At 37.8% G+C, this 20,360-nt stretch overlaps 1 long non-coding RNA gene across 1 annotated transcript; it reads left to right on the top strand.

Annotated features, from left to right (window-relative positions):
- Positions 1 to 8,837: 8,837 nt before the first annotated feature.
- Positions 8,838 to 19,797, top strand: LOC125922805 (uncharacterized). The gene is made up of 4 exons (XR_007457797.1): positions 8,838 to 9,069; positions 9,653 to 9,852; positions 13,920 to 13,977; positions 16,620 to 19,797. It is a non-coding gene; the product is annotated as an uncharacterized LOC125922805 (long non-coding RNA).
- The last annotated feature ends 563 nt before the right edge of the window (positions 19,798 to 20,360 follow it).

Below are 20,360 nucleotides of genomic sequence, written 5' to 3'. Positions count from 1 at the left end.
ATTGAAGAGTAATCCTGAAAGAATTTACTAGTTATAGATTCTCATGGAAAAAATTAAGGACACACTTTAGGAATAAAACTTTTTAATGTACAGAAGGAAAGAATGAGAAGCAAGAGGCAATGTGATAAAAAGAAATGGGTATGCATGGCAATATCTAAATAATCACTAACTCTGTAAATAATAAAAATAGAACTGATTAGCTTGGAGATAAAACATATATGGAGGTAAAATACTGACAATAATGTATAAAACAGGAATGTGAGTAGAGTGAAAAGTTCAGCAGAACTTTTACTTATTCAGGAAGAAGAGAGTTAAATTGTTTCAGATTTTAAGTCAAATTATGCATGTGAAAATTATAAGGGTAACCGTTCAAGTTATAGAATATATAAAATTCAAATAACTCAAAATCTGAAAACAAAAAAAGATCAAACTTAAGCCAAGCAAGAGAATAGAAAAAAAGAATTATAGGGAATTTTTTCATATTGCCCCTATTGGCTCTGATCGATCTATCTATCTATCTATCTATCTACCTACTATTTATTTATGAGAGAGCTGCAAGTGAGTGAGGGGCAGAAATAGAGAGAGAGAATCCCATGAGGTGCAGTGAGAGAGGGAGAGAAAGAGGGAGCGAGAGTGCGGAGTCCAAGCTCACCTGAAGTGGGGCTCAAACTCACAAACTGAGATCATGACCTGAACCAAAGTCGGATGCTTGACCAACTGAGCCACACAGGCACCCTGGCTCTTTTTTAATTTTAATTTAAAAATGTTTCACTATCAATTGTGAATGTTTTTGAGTCTATGGGTTTAAGAAAAAGGGAAAATATGCAGTTTTCCTCCAAATCTATGACATGCCAACCAACATAGTGCTACATGTTAGTGTTACATAGTGTCATTTTGGTGGTGAAATGACTGTATGCATAGCAATTCTAGCAGAAATAGGAGAAAGCTATTAGAACTAAAGAGTTTAGCAAAGTTTTAGATATATGACCTATTTATAAAAATCAGTAGTATTTCTCTATGCAATTATCAACTAGAAAATATAACTGAAATGAGATGTTATTTATAATATCACCACAAATGAATAAATTTCTACAAATCAATCTAGAAAAGAAAGCCAATATCTTTGTGGAGAAATATTCAAAGCTCCATTAAAAACATAAAAGACACTTTGAATAAATGGATAGGCTGATTTAATGTAGTACAGATGTCACTTTTCCTCAAACAAATCTACAAACTCAATACAATTCCAGTCAAAATTCCATTTATATTTTTTTGAAGAACTTGAAAAACTGTATAAAATCTAGGAAAATAAAAGTCTATGAATAGCTAAGCCACATTTGAAAAAGAAAAGAGAGGATTTACTACATCAGATATTAAGACACTTGACAATTATGTGGTTTAAAGTTGTTAAAAAATTATTGGTTATGGAACAAAGAGTGGAATGGAATAAAGACTCATAAATTGAACTTAGAATATGGGAAACATACAGCTGACAGGTAAAGTGACATAATAAAAAAAAAAGATGTAAGAACAGATTATTTCAGTGTCACTGGAACATTCCTCATACAAGAAGAAATTTGGACCCCTATTTTATACTGTATAGGAGGCAGTTCTGCATAAATTAGAGACATCATTGTGAAGGTTAAAGATTCTAAATATAATAAAATATTTATTAAAAAACGACAACATCAATGACAAAACACAAACCCAATGAAAAATGCGTTAAGGATATGAAAAGGCAGTATAAAGCGGGAAGTCTGAATGGCTAACAAATTCCCAAAGAGATCTCAAATGTAATCAAAGAAATTAAAGCCAACAGTGAGATGCTCTATTAAAGCTATCAGAATGGCAGACATTAGAAATGTGCATACCAAGTAGAGGTCAGGATATATAATGATAGATACTCTAATGTTCTCCTGTGGATGCATGCAGTGGTATGTTCATTGCTGTTACACCCTATGGTCTGGCAGGCTCTTGGTTGTTTATCCCAGAGAATTTCTTGCACATATCTATGAAGATCCATATAAGTAAATGTTAAAATATGAAATAATGTGTATGTTAGACCTGATGAAAGCATGAGATATTTGAAGAGAAGAGAAAGTAGGGCAGCAGGTTGGTGGGATGTCCACAAGTTTGTTATTTTTTCTTTTGGGTTTGAGTTTTGAGGACAGGCTATAAAACCATCTGGATAGGGATGGGGGAAGCACAGTGACTGGGCTATTTGTGCATATTTTTATGCAAAGCCTTGCCTTTGGCATGAGCCATATCTAACATGGTGAGAGAAGGAAATAAACACAGATGGAGGAAGGTGCCTAGAGGAATGAACCTGAGGTCTTGTGCCTGATTCCACACTGCAGGTCATGTGAGGGCAATGAGTGCACTGGAGATATGGGCCCGCAGTAAGGAGGCAGCAATGTGTGGGGACTTCCTGAGAACCAATGGCTGTATCTACTGACTCCAGCAGTGGGTGTCTGCATGATGCTCTGTAGGGCTAGGAGTGATCAGCCACATTTCAGTAGATGTCATCATAGAATTCCCAGGGACCAAACTGTATCCAACTGCTTCATAAGCCCACATACTAAGAAAAGGCATAAAGACCTACAGGTGAGGAATGTAAACACTCCTTCCTCGGATAGTTAAAATCACATGATTTCTCACATACCCACAGACAACATATTGGAAAGGAGAAAGGGGAAGAGGAGGTGTGCTAAAAAGATTGGTAACTTACCCCAAAGAGAGTTAACCTGAAAGAAATTGTTAAGCAGGAAGAGATGTCTTTAACTGGCATAGGAGATTAGATCAGTTTTAAAATAAGAAGACACTGCATTTCCCCCTTGCATATATGTGTGTAAAGTTGGTGACATGACCTTGCTACATTGCCATATGTATTGTCATTGCACCAAATTAAGAATGTGATTCAGGCAGTTCTTTTTCATACTTGGTCTAAACAGATGGAAACCCCATGGAGCAAATTATAGGATGATTCAGAGCAGGAAACACACTTTCACAAGGAAACAAGAATCATAAGGCTATGGTAATCATGTGTAATGGGTTCACCCACGACTATTAAACAGAGGCCCTTGTGGGATAAAATCAGCCTCTATGACTCTTAATGGTGTTGACAAGCTGAGAAACTTGAGTCGGCCTGCCTCAGGTGATTTCAGGACTCCAGTGGCATTCCTCATGTCCTCACTTTTTTTTTTTTTTAAATCTGACAGATGCTAGCCTTTGCTTTTCAGTTCTTGGCTATTATTTTCCATTCATAAAATTCATGTACCTTGATTTAACACCGATTTAAAGCAATTCCTCCCCCCCTTTTTTTGGTCACCAAATCTAGTTATTTCTTCCTACTGTGTTTTGAGTAATAATGTCTACCAGCAGGGAGAACTTGTTTTAAGATAGTAGTTTCTCATTTTTAATTAATCAAAGATATAGAACAGTTCAAAGTAGAACTTCTGGTCTGCTTCTAGCCACTTAGTATATATAACCACCTTAGTATATTCTAGGCTACAGTTTCCCTCTATGCTCATTTATCACCTTGAGGACCTCTAAAATGGAGACACAGTAAACCAAGAAGCCAGTACAGTACAGTTTTGGGGAAAGAACATGACTGATTATTGAACTGCTTCACATCCTAGTTTTGTTTTTCACTTAGGCAAGACACTAAACGGAGTCTCTCTCATTTATTTAAAAGAGATAAGACTTTCTGCATTATTGTGAGAAAGTTTAGATGGTTCAATATGCATAACAGTAAAGAGGGGGAAAGAAACCACTTAGTTTCCAATATTTAGGGTTATTTTACCCTAGTTTTATCTAATGTTAGCTCTATAAACAAGGAGGCTCTAAATGAGAATAAAAAGTAAAGTTAATTGAGAAGTTTTGGTAAATCCTCCAGTGGAATTCCTCCCAGAACATGAGAAAGTGAACGAATGACGCTAAAGTGAGTAACAAATGTTTCTCAGAGGGAGGTAGTATCCAGTTCTTTAACAAATCAGCGGATAGATCATTAAACAAATTTTGGCGATAGATCATGGTAGGAATTTCCCCAAGCTGCTATAACAAAGTACCACAAACTGGGTGGCTTAAACAACAGAAATTTATTGTCTCATAGTTCTAGAGGCTGGAAGTCTGAAACCAAGGTGTCATCAGGGCCATATTCTCTCTTAAATCTGTAGTGGAGAATCTTTCCTTACCTCTTCTAGCTTCTGCTGTGTATCAGTGATTCCGGGCACTCCTTGGCTTGCAGGTGAATCACTCCAATCTCTATAATCAGATGGCTCTCTTCTCCCTGTGTGTCTTTACCTTGTCTTCCTTCTGTGAGTGTTTGTGTCCAAATTTCCCCTTTTTATAAAGACACTGGGCATACTGGATAAAGGGCACATCCTGTTCCAGCATGACCTCATTTTACCCAATTACACCTGCAACAACCCATTTCCAAATAGGTCACATTCTAAGGTACTGGGAGTGGAAACTTCAACATATGAATTTGTAGCGGGGGGGAGGGTGGGGTGGGAACACAATTCAACCCATAACAAGGAGAAAGGCTAACTCATAGCCAGAGGACTAACCAACAACTTTGGGACACCTGGGTGGCTCAGTCAACTAAGCGTCCACTTCGGCTCAGGTCATGATCTTGCAGTCCGAGAGTACGCGTCGGGCTCTGTGCCAACAGCTTGGAGCCTGGAGCCTGCTTTGGATTCTGTGTCTCCCTCTCTTTTTCTGCCCCTCTCCTGCTCATGCTCTGTCTCTCTCTCTTTCTCTCTCTCAAAATAAATAAACAAACAAACACTAAAAAAATAAAAGGAAAGAACTAACAAGAACCTTGATAATTTTGTGTATTCTGTTTTCTTTCAGTCCTGAGTCAATAAAAATTGGGGGTTTAACTGGGCTCTTGGGTATTCGTCACTGGTTAGAGAGCTGTTTGGAGGCTGGGTAGGTTCATTGGAAGCGTAGTTCTATTCCAGAGATGGTTTGGCCTATGGAGCTCACCAGGGGTAAAGACTGTGGTAATGTGTGGGTGAGCCAGCAGGAGAGGTAGACAAGTCCAGACACAAGTTGAAAAGAACCTTTCTACTCTGGACTCACTTCCCAGCGCATTGCAGAAAGCAGTTCCTACTGGACCCAGGGAAAGCGCCTTCTCAATAGAATGTGACCTTCTCCTTCCAGAGTCACAGATTTATGAATTTTCCTGTTGGTTTCTTTATTTTCATCTCTCTAGTTGCTCGGAGGAAAATCAGGATAATTCTGACAGTAGAACTTTCAACTTAAGGCCTTTTATTGCTCCTGGGTTTGTGGTTTTGGGTATTACTCATACATTTACATCCACAAAGTAACCTTGAGTTGTTGAAATGTGGTCATTAATTAATCAAGTAATCTAAGTAAAACCTTCCCTGTTAGGCATTTCTTGTATCATTTTTCCAGTGAGTTTGAAACTGGGTTTCCAATAATTTCTGATCATGAAGGATCCTCTGGCTTAGGACTCACAGTAGAAAAGTTCATGGAAAGCCTAGGATGTTAACTTCTTTCCTGGCTGTATTCCAGTTGGTTTTAAATCACTCTGCTTGCTTTGGCTTTCCCACATTACCTCTTTATGTGGGTGTTATAGGAACCTTCCACTAGTGTCCAGTAAAACTCACCCCTTCCCTCTCAGTCTTGCTACAAAAGGTTGGAAAAAAAAAAAACCTGGTGGTACCCTTACCTTAAAAGTCAGGCCAAAGGATAGACAGAGGTAACAAAGAGGGGAAGCTGGGAGTGGTCATCATTTTTCACACTTAACTGTTTGTGAGGGACAATCAGAAAAGAGCTCTATGGAGGGAATGGCTCTTTATGGAGTGAGCCCTTTGGAGGAAATATGAGTCCCATGAGAATTTGAAGTTCACCTAGAGGTTTAAGAAAGGATTAGCAATTCATGTGTGCTACCAGCCAAAGGCAGAAAGGAAGTTATTCTTGTGTTGTGGGTGGTCAAATGTCCATGGAGCTATGAGATTATCTGACGGAGGTAAATAGCAGTGAAGAAGAACAAAGAAGGGATGTTTTGTTTTTTTTTTTCTAAGCATACAGCTGTACTACTAAGTCATCCAGGTTAGGACTGAGCACTTAGGGGGATGTTCAGATATAGAGAGCACCACACACTCTCATAATATCTCTTCATTAAAAAATTATTTTTATCCCCCATTTTTTCATTATGAAAATAATAATACATGCACATTGAAGAATAATCAGACTGTATGGAAACAAATTAAGGAACTGAAAAATATATATACTATAGACCTTCTACCACAATTATTTTCATTATTACGTATTACCTTCTAGTTTTTGTCTAACGCATTCATTTTCCTTGAGTTGCAATCTGCTTGATATTAAATCATAAACATTTTCGCATGTCACAGTCTTTATCATTATCATTTTACACCACAATATACTAGTTCATTGTATTATGTATGTTAAACCATTTTCCTATGGTGGGATATTGGGAAACATGTACTTTTATGGGTAACTTGAATTATAGTCTTCGTTGATGGTGTTTTGCTTCATTGCATTTGGGGCGAATACATTTTCCAGGAACCATATTGGGTTCATTAGACATAAGAATTTGATACCAGTACCTGAATTTAATAAAAAGTGAGAATTACCCAGTACCTGTACCACCAGCCATTTGTAGGAGATGAGTATTAGAATGTTGGTAACATGGAATTGGTACTCTAAAAAAAAAAGAAAGAAAGAAAGAAAGAAAAAAGGAATGAAAAGTACTCTCTGGGTGTCAAAGAAAGTCAAAGAGAATTTTGAGGCATTAGCAGAGAGATTAGTGACTATTATAATGTATTTCTGTGTTCTGGATAAGAAGGCATTCGGCATGGTCTGCCCAAAATGAAGCCAGAATTCCAAGTAGAAATGCAATAACGTTAAGAAAACTTTTCTTGGCATTATAAGCTCACACATGTACTTTTATATGCTACAAAGTTGAAAAAAAAAGTTAAAATTCTGAAGTATTGAGGCCACAGCTATAAAAAATTAAGGTTTTAAACTAGATTTATGAAAGTAAGAAAATATATGTTATGGTATGCTAAATGCTATTCTAACTACTGCTTTTTCATGCTGGCAAATGTTCTGCTTCTGCCAATGTGAACAATTATTTTTGCTGGCCCAAAACAGTTCAAACAAAAACAGAAGTCAGCCACCATTTCTTAACATAGTAAAGTTGAAAATTTCAAACATTTAATGGAAATTATTTTCACATTTATTTCATTGGTATTCAAAGGAAGTAGTAGGAATTCCATAAGAGTTTGTGTTTATGACAAAAGTAAATTGCTAATGTAAAGTTATTTGGAGGTTAGAAGTATGGTAAATGGAGATGATTTAGAAAGAAACAAGAGTATCTATTTTAAAAACATTATTATTAGCTTCTTCCTTCTTTGACCCTCACAGACTATGTAAGATTCTGAAAAAGACACGGTGAGTGGACTACCAAATATTCATTCTTTTTTCATGTTTAACAGAAACCAAATTCCTCAGTGAGTTCCACAGATTCAGCTAAAATACTTTCCCAGACTTGCTTACAGTTTGGAGTAGCTACATGACATTTTCGGCTGATGAAATAATTGACAAAAATGCTAGATTCAACTCCTTTACTCTTCTTTCCTTCTTGTTCTTGCCTGGAAGACAGGTAGTTAGGTTGAAAGTAACATCCAACTTGGGACACCCCACAGCAAGGATGAGGAATTAGCTATATAATGAGAATGAGGAATGAAAAGGAAGTGGGATCCAGGGACACTGATGACACCATGGAACTAACCACTGGGCTGCTTGTCTCTGCACTTCTTTTTATGTGAGGCAAATTATGTGAGGCTCTATGGTTAAGCCACTGGCATCAGTTTTTTGCTACATACAGTACACACAAATGCTAAATGAGGCAGAGCCCTTGATATAGCCTCTTTTTGTATCTTGTACTTCTATTTACAAAGTCTCTGCTATGATAATAATGTGTTTAATGATTTTTGTCCTCAAATCTTCTGAGCTATTAACTACATTAATGACTTAACATTTGTAAAGCATCCTCTCTTGTTCATCATTGTATTTAATGCCTACAAGTATCTGACATACCATGTGAACTTAATAAATTATATTTCCAGGTAATTTGGAAAGCTGTTTTGACTCCAAAATACACACGCATGCGCACACACACACACACGCCCATCTTTACATAAATACATGGATGCATAAACATTCTATATATTTATGTTATGTGTTTTAAAATACTTGTATTGCTTTGAAGTACTCAGATATTAAAGAATTATTCTATGAGAATAATTGTCACTATTTCTTTTCCAGTTAGGATTTGTGTATTACTGTAATAATGGACATTTATGTGTCTCATTGAATGCTAAGGTCTTAGGGAAGCATAAGAGAACTGATGTGGCTGAAAGGGAGATAAACAGTGACTTTGGATCTCCAGCTGCATTTGTCAGGCCACAAGCATTCTGTAAAAACAAAACAAAACAAAACAAACACGCAGGATTTTAAACTCAAGTAACTTTTGGAAATACAGCATGTTACACCGTCTTTATCCTGGTGATTCATGGGTCCATTAAAGTTGCCTACAGTAGAGAAAACTGTTTAACTCTGTGTAATCTGGAATTTTCCAATCTTATGTGATCATCAAGCCCTTCTATTCAAGTTACACCTATTAATAATGCTCAGGGAAGATACTTCTGTGACACATACTCTGAAAAACCCTACAATTCAGTGACCAGAAACCTGAAAAATCATCGCTATTACATGGTATTGATCTACATTAGTTAGTGTAACTAGATAGTAATGAGAAATAAAACATATGACTTTTGGAAAAGAGTAGAAAAATGAAGACTTTTTGCAGAAGACAGAAATACCTAGTTTACCATGAAGGTGAGGCATTTATTTTGTTCCCTATTTTAGCTCCAGTGGCCAGAGTAACACGTAAGTGTTACTTGTTGGTGGAAGGAAGGCTTGGTGGAAGGAAGGATTGATGGAGAGATAAGGGATCTCATGGGATCCAGTATTCTAGAGAAACATCCTGAGAAAGTTGCCTAACAGGTATGGTTTGATAACCTTTCTGAAGACTTGAATGTGCCTCACATACTGCTTTTTCTCCAAATTGTCATTGTTTAAAACTTTTGAGTTTTACTCTAATGATAGAAAATATGTGGACTTGATATCTATCAATCATAATTTTCTCAACATAGTACTCCAGGCAACTACTACCAGCTGATTAGCATAAGGAAGAGAGCGAAAACCATCTCTAACATAACAATTTCCATCTCTAACATAAGGCTTAATATTATTTTTTTCCTGCTTAAATAATTTATACTTATCTCATAATCATTAGTCTCATGTCCCTAGCATTATCTGAAGATGAATTATTTACTTTTTTCTCTCAGATGCTATTGTGATTGTTTTAAAATGACCACAAATTCTTTGATGTTTCTCTTCAATAGATGGAAACTAATTCCTTGTCTACTAAGTGTGGGCTGGAGTAGATTTAGTGAATCTCTTCTAATGAAAAGAATTTAATGGAAGTGACATGTGAAACTTTGAAGACTAGATATAAAAAATACTGTGACTACCTGCTAGTTTTTTTCCCCTCCTCTATCTCTATTTCTTGTTTTCTCTCTCTCAGATAATTCAGTGTGGAGGAAGCTAGCATCCAGGCTAGAACCCCGTGTGGTGAGGAACTGAGACCTCACTCACCAACAGCCATATGAGTGAGCAATCTGGAAGTGGTACCTTCAGCCCCAGTCGGGCCATCAGATGAAACTGCAGTGTCTGCCAGTACCCTAACTACAACCTTATGAGAGTCTCTGAGCCAGCGCCACCCAGGTGAGCAACTTCTGAATTCCTGACCCATAGAAACTAAATAATACATGATTACTATTTAAACCACTAAGTTTGGGGATAATATTTAAAATATAAATGGATAACTAATTCAACAATTTTAGGAACTTTTTTTAATGTTTATTTTTGGGAGAGAGAGAGACAGAGTGAAAGTGGGAAAGGGGCAGGGAGAGAGGGAGACACAGAATCTGAAGTAGGCTCTAGGTTCTGAGCTGTCAGCACAGAGCCCCACTTGGGACTCAAACTCACAAACCGCAAGACCATGACCTGAGCCAAAGTCAGATGCTTAAACAACTGAACCACCTAGGTGCTCCAACAATTTTAAGAACTTTTAAAGAAATAGGATTCATTTACAGCCCCTTTAAAAACCCACCCTCCTCTACTCCCAATTTTATTACTTTGGTATGGCCAAATTAACTAGTTATCCACCAATTCCTGTTTGTTTGTTTGTTTGTTTGTTTGTTTTTTCTAAAGCAGGGGTAAGAAAACTATTTAAAAAGGCCAGATAGTAAATACTTTAGGCCTTGTGGGCCATGTGGTCTTTGTCACAACTACTCAACTCTTGCAGCATGAAAGCAGCTGTAGACAATACTTACATGAATGAGTATGGCTGTTTTCTAATAAAAGTTTATTTGTGGACACTGAAATTTGAATTTCACAGAATCTTCACATCATGAAGTATTATTCTAATTTTGATTTTTTTCCCCAACCATTTTATTTTTTATTTTTATTTTTTAACGTTTTATTTATTTTTGAGACAGAGACAGAGCATGAACGGGGGAGGGGCAGAGAGAGAGGGAGACACAGAATCGGAAGCAGGCTCCAGCCTCCGAGCCATCAGCCCAGAGCCCCACGCGGGTCTCGAACTCGCAGACCGCGAGATCGTGACCTGAGCTGAAGTCGGACGCCTAACCGACTGAGCCGCCCAGGCGCCCCTCCCCAACCATTTTAAAATGTAAAAATCTTTCTTAGCTTGTAGGTCACTTAAAACCAGGCAGTGGGCCAGATTTGGACCACAGGTATAGTTTGCTGATTCCTGTATTAAGTTAATAGAATTCTTGATATTTAACTGTCATGAATGCCCAAAATAAAGACATATTTCAGACAATAGCCATGTGACCACATTATGGTTAATGGGATGTAGGTGGAAAGGGTATGTGCAAATTCTGAGTCATGCTATTAAAGAGAAGTAGTGGACTCCCCCACCCCCACCACCTCCTTTATTCCCCTTTCTCACTGGCCAAAGTGAAGATCATCCTGGACCATGTAGATGACAGAAATGTCCTTGGGGTGGTGGAACAAACAGAGCCAGAATTCCTAGTTTTGGATCGTGTGCAGTCATACTTTTATAAGAGTAAGAAATAGACTACAATCATGTTTAAACCTGTCTGGTTTTAGATCCCTCTTCACACGTCACCAAATGTGAGCTCTAACTGATTCAGCTCGTTAGTGGTTAGCTACCATCTCTTAATGTAATGCCAGGTTGACATTGTGTTGTACTTTCAAGAATCACTGCAGACAGTGGTTAACAGCTATATGTGGAGTTAAAAAAATAATTCTTGGTTACTTATCAAGTCAGAATAGTCTGGACATAGGATAGCTTTGACTTTATTAAAAAACCAGAATTTCTAAAAAATGGGAGGTATTTGCCTTTTCTTCTGATTGTTGATTTCCTGCAATTTGGAAGTGAACAAATGTGCTTTTGTATCCATTTTCTCCCACCTCTATCATACTTATGGCCAAGAGTGGAATATGGTTAATTGAGAGACACATAAACAATACACTCTTTATAATATCTGAGGAAGAATTAATTCATAGTGTCCTTTGTGGAGCTTATTTATATAAATGAATGGGTTTAAAATCTCCCACCCCCACCCCCCAAAGTATCCCATGGTCCTATGGATCTTCTCATTCATATAACTAGAAGAAAATGTAATCATAATAGATATACCTATCTTCTGAGCACTTTTTATTTTCCACACCAGAACATGGGGGTCCCAGGGTGTGAACAACAGTGAAAAAGAATCCCACAGTCAAAGTCTGGAAAGCACTATGAGAATCATCAGCCATCACTTGGCAGCATCAGAGCATCAGGCATTGTCCAAACACAATTGTTTGAGTTCTTGTGCTGACACACAGTGTTTCCCATTCATCTCTCCCCCTTTCTCTCCCTCTTTCTCTCCCCGCCAAAAACCCAACTCACTTTAAATAGGCACCCTCTTCCAAGTCCTGGCTGGTAGTGTCCCCAAGAGATTTCAGGGAGATGCAGCCCTGGCTGAGGATTAGAGCCAGAGGCCAGCCAGTGAAGGGAACAATGTCTGGGTTTTGAGAACAGCTGGAGCTTCAGAGGGAGAAAAGCAGCTTGGCGAATGAGGAAAGAATGTACTTGTCACTTCAGAGGCAAGAAACTTCGATTTCTCTCCTGCTTCTGCCAGCAAGTGTTTATTGGAAAGGAGAGTGGTGGTGATGGGCAGGTGACTTTCAGTTAGGATTTTATGGAATTTTTCATGTTTATTTTACCTTTTCAAAGAGCAGATAGATGTACAAATCCCACAGGATAACTATTCTGAATTCTGCTTGTGTTTTTATTGGATAAAGGAGAGTTGTTCCTCAGAGCTATTTTTACGGATGCCGCCCCTGGCCCATTTTGAAACTCTGCTTGCTTTCCTTGTATGTGAGCTAATATTTGTTATAGGGATTTTGGAGAAAAGTAGTAGAGGGTATTCAATGGAAGGTGAAGGCCGAAGGGAGGAGAAATCCTGTTCTGAGAACATGAGCTGAATTTACAGATGGGGGAATTGGATGGGCCTTTTCAGACAAAATAGGGATGTTTTAGCTGACACCAAGGTGAGCTTATAAAAAGTTTGATGAAGTTGGGGGGAAATAAAGTTTTTAAGATGTCATATTCTTTGGTCATGTCTTGAGTTCTCTGATTTTCTTAGATTCTTCTGGAAAAGGATAGAACAACAGAGACTATTTTCCCACTCTGAATTCCTTTTGTTAGACTTGGAAAGTTTGATCTGATTTTAAGTATCCCTTATAAAATGAACAAGGAGTTCAATATTAATATTCAAAAAGTAATAATTGTTACCATTTAAAGGTCTCTTATCTCCTTTTCTCCATTCCCCCAATTTTTTTGTCTACTTCAGGATTCTTCTTTTAATTGTACCTGTTCTTGTGTTTGTTTTTTAATTTTTCTTTAGTTGGGGAATAAATATATCTAAAAGTTAAAATAGGGAATGAGACTTTATTGCAAGAATGTAAGGGACCAACTATATAGTCACTCTGGGTCTCTAAATTTCCCCAACTAGAATTAGTACTTCTGAGAGAAAAATAATATGTTGGTCTATTTGTCAGTAACCACAGTGAATTTCCTGACCTGGCAAGGTTCATGCAAGCCACCTCAGAGGCGTGGCCTCCTCCACATCAAACTGTGTGGTAACTTAGCCTTTAACTTGGACACTCTTGTCTGAGGCCAAAGTACCAGGTTTCATTCAGCATATATGGTGTGAATCACAGCAACTGTTTGCAAAAGGTGTCTCTTAGAAGGGGCTTGTGAGCAAAACAGGAACTTAGAATTTCATAGACTCCTTCCCAGCACAAGAATAGTCAGTGAACTCCAGGGACTATCCTGGGAGCAACATCTATCACAGTTCTTTTTTTTTTTTTTTTAATTTTTTTTTTCAACATTTTTTTATTTATTTTTGGGACAGAGAGAGACAGAGCATGAACGGGGGAGGGGCAGAGAGAGAGGGAGACACAGAATCGGAAACAGGCTCCAGGCTCCGAGCCATCAGCCCAGAGCCTGACGCGGGGCTCGAACTCACGGACCGCGAGATCGTGACCTGGCTGAAGTGGGACGCTTAACCGACTGCGCCACCCAGGCGCCCCCACAGTTCTTTATTCACCAGCATCAAGAGCATCTCCAAAGGGTTGACATATTTTTGTTGTTGTTGTTTTTTAATTTTTAATTTTTAAATATTTATTTATTTACTTATCTATTTATTTTTAAATTTTAATTCCAGTATAGTTAACAGACTGTATTATATTAGTTTCAGGTTTGTAATATAGTGACTCAACAATTCTATAAATCACCCAGTGCTTATCATGGTAAGTGTACTCTTTTTAACGTTTATTTGTCTTTGAGAGACTGAGAAAGAGGACAAGCGGGGGCGGGGGGGGGGGGGGGAGAGAGAGAGAAGGAGACACAGTATCCAAAGCAGGCTCCAGTCTCTGAGCTGTGAGCACAGAGCCCAACACGGGGCTCAAACCCACAAACCATGAGATCATGACCTGAGCCGAACTTGGATGCTTAACCAACTGAGCCACCCAGGCACCCCATAATAAGTGTACTCTTAATCCCCATCACCTATTTCACCAATCCCTCCACCCACTTACCCTCTGGCAACCATCAGTTTGTTCTCTATAGTTAAGAGTCTGTTTCTTGGTTTGTCTCTCTCTGTCTCTTTTTTATATTTGATTATTTCTTAAATTTCACATATGAGTGAAATCATATGGTATTTGTCTTTGACTGACTTATCTTGTTTAACATTATACTCTCTAGCTCCATCCATGTTGTTGTAAATGGCAAGATTTCATTCTTTTTTATGGCTGAGTAATATTCCATTGTATGTATACACACAAACATACCACATACATGCCACATCTTTAGCCATTCGTCTATTGATGGACAGTTGGGCTGCTTCCATATCTTGGCTATTGTAAATAATGCTGCAATAAACATAGGAGTGTGTGTATCCCTTTGAATTAGTGTTTTGTATTTTTGGGGAATGCAATTGCTGGATCACAAGGTAGTTCTATTTTTAATCTCTTGAGGAACTTTTTTCCATACTTCTTTCCACAGTGGCTGTACCAGTTTGTATTCCCACCAACAGTACACAGTGTTCCTTTTCCTTCACATCCTTGTCAACACTTATTATTTCTTGTGTTTTTGATTTGAGTCATTCTGACAGATGTAAGGTAGTTTTATTGTAGCTTTGGTTTGCATTTCCCTGATGATGAGTGATGTTGAGCATCTTTTCATGTGTCTGTTAGCCATGTGTATGTTTTCTTTGGAGAAATGTCTGTTCATGTTTTCTGTCAGTTTTTTTTTTATTGGATTATTTGGGGGGTTTTGGTATTGAGTTTTGTATGTTCTTTATATATTTTGGATACCAACCCTTTATAGGACACATTGTTTGCAAATATCTTCTCCCATCCCATAGGTTGTCTTTTAGTTTTGTTGATGTTTGCTATGCAGAAGACTTTTTTTGATGTATTCCCAATAGTTTATTTTTGCTTTTATTTCCCTTGCCTCAGGAGACATATCTAGAAAGATGTTGCTAAGGCTGATATCAGAGAAATTGCTGCTTGTGCTTTCTTATAGGATTTTATGGTTTTATGTCTCACATTTAAGTCTTTAATCCATTTTGAGTTTATTTTTGTGTATTTAATATTTAGGGGTGCCTGGGTGGCTCAGTCAGTTAAGTGTCTGACTTTGGCTCAGGTCATGATCTCACTGTTCATGAGTTCAACCCCCACGTCGGGCTCTGTGCTGACAGCTCAGAGCCTAGAACCTGCTTCAGATTCTCTGCTTCAGATTCTGTGTCTCCCTTTGTCTCTGCCCCTTTCCCTGCTCATGCTCTGTCTCTCTCAAAAATAAATAAATATTAAAATTAAAAAAAAAACATATTTCTTAAGGGGCTATTTTTAATAGATTTCCTAATTTGGGCATATTATTCTCAATATTTTTTTTTTTTCAAATTTTTTTTTTTCAACGTTTTTTATTTATTTTTGGGACAGAGAGAGACAGAGCATGAACGGGGGAGGGGCAGAGAGAGAGGGAGACACAGAGTCGGAAACAGGCTCCAGGCTCCGAGCCATCAGCCCAGAGCCTGACGCGGGGCTCGAACTCACGGACCGCGAGATCGTGACCTGGCTGAAGTCGGACGCTTAACCGACTGCGCCACCCAGGCGCCCCTATTCTCAATATTTTAAAGGCTTGCATGTTTAAGACTAAAGAACAGCTATATAGGGGAGCCTGGATGGTTCAGTTGGTTTAGCATCCAACTCTTGATTTCAGCTTAGGTCATGATCTCATAGTTCCTGAGATCAAGCCCCATGTCAGACTCTGCGCCTAAAGCACAGAGCCTGTTTGGGATTCTCTCTCTCCCTCTCTTTCTCTCTTTCTTTCAAAATAAATAAACACTAAAAAAGGAACAACTATACATAAAATGTCCATACTACCCAAAGCAATCTATAGATTCAATGCAATCCCTATCAAAATACCAACAGCATTTTTTACAGAACAAATAATACTAAAATTTGTATGGAACCACAAAAGACACTGAATAACCAAAACAAATTTTGAGAAAGAGGAGCAAAGCTGGAGATATCACAATCCCAGGTTTGAAGATATACTACAATAATAACCAAAACAGTATGGTATTGGCACTGGCACAACACATAGATCCATGGAACAGAATAAGAGCCCAGAAATAAATCTATGCTTATATGGTCAATTAGTCTATGACAAAAGAGGCAAGAATATACATTGAGGAAAAGACAGTCTTTTCAATAAATGGCGCTGGAAACACTGGGCAGCTACATGCAAAAGAATGAAACTGGACCTGTTTCTCACACCACACATTAAAATAAACTCAAAATGGATTAAAGACTTAAATGTATGACTTGAAACTATAAAACTCCTAGAAGAAAACATAGGTAGTAATCTGTTCTGCTTTTTTTTCTAGATAAGTCTCCTCAGGCCAAGGAAACAAAAGCAAAAATAAACTACTGGGACTACACCAAAATAAAAAGCTTTTGCACAGTGAAGGAAACCATCAACAAAATTAAAAAGTAAGCTACTGAATGGGAGATGATATTTGCAAATGATATATCTGATAAGGATATAAAGAACTTATGAAAAGAACCAATAAATAGATAGTTAACTTCTACAACTAAAAAAATCCAATTAAAAAATGGGCAGGGCTCATTATACTTCAATTTTTAAAAAATGGGCAGAGGACCTGAATAGGTATTTTTCCAAAGAAGATATACAGATGGCCAATAGACACATGAAAAGATGCTCAACATCATTAATCATCAGGGAAATGCAAATCAAAACCATGATATCACCCAATACCTGTCAGAATGGCTAGAATGAGAAAGACAAAAGATAAGTGTTGGCAAGGGGGTGGAGAAAAGGGAACCCTCTCATGCACTATTGGTGGGAATGTAAATTGATGCAGGCACTGTAGAAAATAGAATGGAAGCTCCTCAAAAAAGTAAAAATAGAAATACCATATGCTCCACTAGTTCTACTACTGGGTATTTACCCAAAGAAAATAAAACACTAAATCAAAAAGATATATGCACCCCTGTGTTTACCGTAGCATTATTTACAGTAGCCAAGAGATGGAAGCAACCCAAGTGTCCACCAATAGAAGAATGCATAAAGAAGATGTGGTATATATATACAAAGGAATATTGTTCAGCATAAAAACGAATGAAATCTTACCATTTGTAACAACATGAGTGGATCTAGAAGGTATTATGCTAAGAGAAATAAAAGAAAGACAAGGACTATGTAATTTCACTTACATGTGGAATCTGAAAAACAAAACAAAGCATAGCAGACACATAAATACAGAAAACAAATTGATGGTTGCCAGAGGGGAGGAGGTTGGGAGGAAGGGCAAAATGCATAAGGAAGAGTAAAAGGTACAGGCTTCCAGTTATGAAATGAATAAGTCATGGGAAGAAAAGGTACAGCATAGGAGGGGATATAGTCAGTGGTGTTGTAATGGCATTGCATGGTAACAGATGGTAGCTAGACTTGTGTTGAGAATAGCATAAGGTATAGACTTTTGAATGATTATGTTGGACACCTGAAACTAACATAACCTTGTGTGTCAACTACATTTTAATTTAAAAAAAAAAGGAAACATTATCTGGGTATATCAAGTGGTCAACATACCAAGTCTGGGCTTTTCTAGATCTCTGGTTTACCATTTACCATAGCCTTTATTTTTTGGCCGAGGTATTCAGTTTTGTTAACGCTTGAATTGCCTGCCATCAGGGAAACTAAACATAGCTTAGTAAATCTACCAAAGCTTTGTGTATAACAACATGGATTAACCACATGGGTTGCAGGAGACAGACCGCTCGATTAGACCTTGGCTTTGCTTTTTACTGGATTTTGATCTTGATCAAGTTATCTGACCTCTGCATCTGTGTCATCATCTGAAAATGAGGGTAATAAGTGCCTCCTATGTTACTATTGTAATGAAATAATGTGAGTAAAATGTGAGGTATGAATGAAATGATGCTTGTTAAGCACTTCACCCATTCCTGGCAATACTTAAAGGCTCAGTAAGTATTAGATGTTGATAGTGATGTTATGTTGTAGATTTTCATCATTTTATTATTATCATGGCTGGTTTTATCATACGAGGCAAAAAGTTAATATAATGAATTTATAATAAAACATAGTATAGTACCTGGAATACTTGAGTTACCTCTCAATAGTACTTCACTTATTGGTTTAAAGATAATTTAAATATAGAAACCAGTAGTTAGAAAGCTGTCTGATTAATAAGGATAAAAGATTAGTTTATGGACAAATTGAAACAAGTTTTTTTGTTTTGTTTTGTTTTGCTTTTAGCTGGTATCAACTCATATTAAGAGAGTAACTTCTGGTTATCTCTGCTGATAGAATGATGATTGGCCACTAAATTTACTGTTGATTAATTCTTTTGATTGAGGTGAATTCACATAACAAAATTAACCATTTTAAAGTGTATAATTTATTGGCACTTACTACATTCATAATGTTGTGGAAACACTTCCTCCTAGTAGTTACAAAACATGTTTTTATCACCCCAAACAAAATCTCATACCCTTTAAGTAGTCACTTCTCACTTCCTGATCCCGCTAACCCAAGGCAACCACCAATCTACTTTTTGTCTTTTTGGATTTATTTACTTTAGATATTTCATGTAGATGGAGTCACATAATATGTGAGCTTTTATGTCTTTCACTTAGCCTAATATTTTTGAGGTTCATCCACACTGTAGCAATTATCAGTACTTAATTCCTTTTTATGGCTGAGTCATATTCTGTTGTGTATATAGGCAATATTTTGTTTATCCATTCATCTATTGGTGGCCCTTGATTACTTTTTACAAGTGTAAAATTACTTAATAAATACAGCCTGGTAGAAAAATACTTTCAATATGGGCTTCCAAAAGGAAAATGTTAGGATCATGAGACATAAATGGTACATTTACCTAGCAACCGTTGACTCTCCAATGACGAGTACAGAATGTGACACGTGAATGAATTGAATAAACTTGCATGAATGATGATGTTGGAAACTGACTTACAGATGGAATCAGTGTTCCCCATTGCACCAACTCAACTGAAAGGCAGAGGGTAAGGGAGCTCACTGCTAGAGTCTATGCAGGTTAGCCATATGGGCACAGGGCACTATGGAGAAAGGCAAATCTGGAAGGGCAAACTGAGAAAGCCAACATATGGACCAAAAGTCACTCAGGTCAGAAAGGGGCAGGTGACTGCACCTCTCATCTTATTCAGGGCCATAGAAGAATGAGTGATGAGTACCATACACAGATACCCATGCTCGTGCTTTCCTCCATTAAGCCTTACATCTGGTTCTAATACAGGGAGTTAAAAAAGTAATATATAGGGACGCCTGGGTGGCTCAGTCGGTTAAGCAGCCGACTTCGGCTCAGGTCATGATCTCACGGTCTGTGAGTTCAAGCCCCGCGTCGGGCTCTGTGCTGACAGCTCAGAGCCTGGAGCCTATTTCAGATTCTGTGTCTCCCTCTCTCTCTGACCCTCCCCCGTTCATGCTCTGTCTCTCTCTGTCTCAAAAATAAATAAACGTTAAAAAAAAAATTAAAAAAAAAAAGTAATAGGGCGCCTGGGTGGCGCAGTCGGTTAAGCGTCCGACTTCAGCCGGGTCACGTTCTCGCGGTCCGTGAGTTCGAGCCCCGCGTCGGGCTCTGGGCTGATGGCTCGGAGCCTGGAGCCTGTTTCCGGTTCTGTGTCTCCCTCTCTCTCTGCCCCTCCCCTGTTCATGCTCTGTCTCTCTCTGTCCCAAAAATAAAAAAAAAAAAAAAAAAAAAAAAAGTAATATATAAAAATTAATGGTTTTGATTAGTATACAGTTACAATTTTGGAAACTGCTGAAATTTAAGGCCCACAGAGTGACGGTAATAAAGGTAAACTTGAAGAAAAATTGAGACTTGCCACACTATATATATCATATGCCCTAGATGGTGACTGCAAAGAAGCAAAATAAACTTCAAAGAAACTGTGCCAGTTTAAGGAATCTGGGGAAAGATACTTGCTGAAAGAGCTCACCGCATGTTTGCAAACATAAATCAAATTTAAGACAAAATTTTCCTTGAATGTGGTAGTTGAAGAATGAAGCCTGGTTATGAGCATAATCAGAACACTTTCACCAC

Source organism: Panthera uncia, chromosome B1 (assembly GCF_023721935.1).
Source record: "Panthera uncia isolate 11264 chromosome B1, Puncia_PCG_1.0, whole genome shotgun sequence".
Taxonomy (NCBI): domain Eukaryota; kingdom Metazoa; phylum Chordata; class Mammalia; order Carnivora; family Felidae; genus Panthera; species Panthera uncia.
The sequence above is the reverse complement of the archived record's forward strand: the minus strand, read 5'-3'. Positions and strand labels throughout refer to the sequence as shown.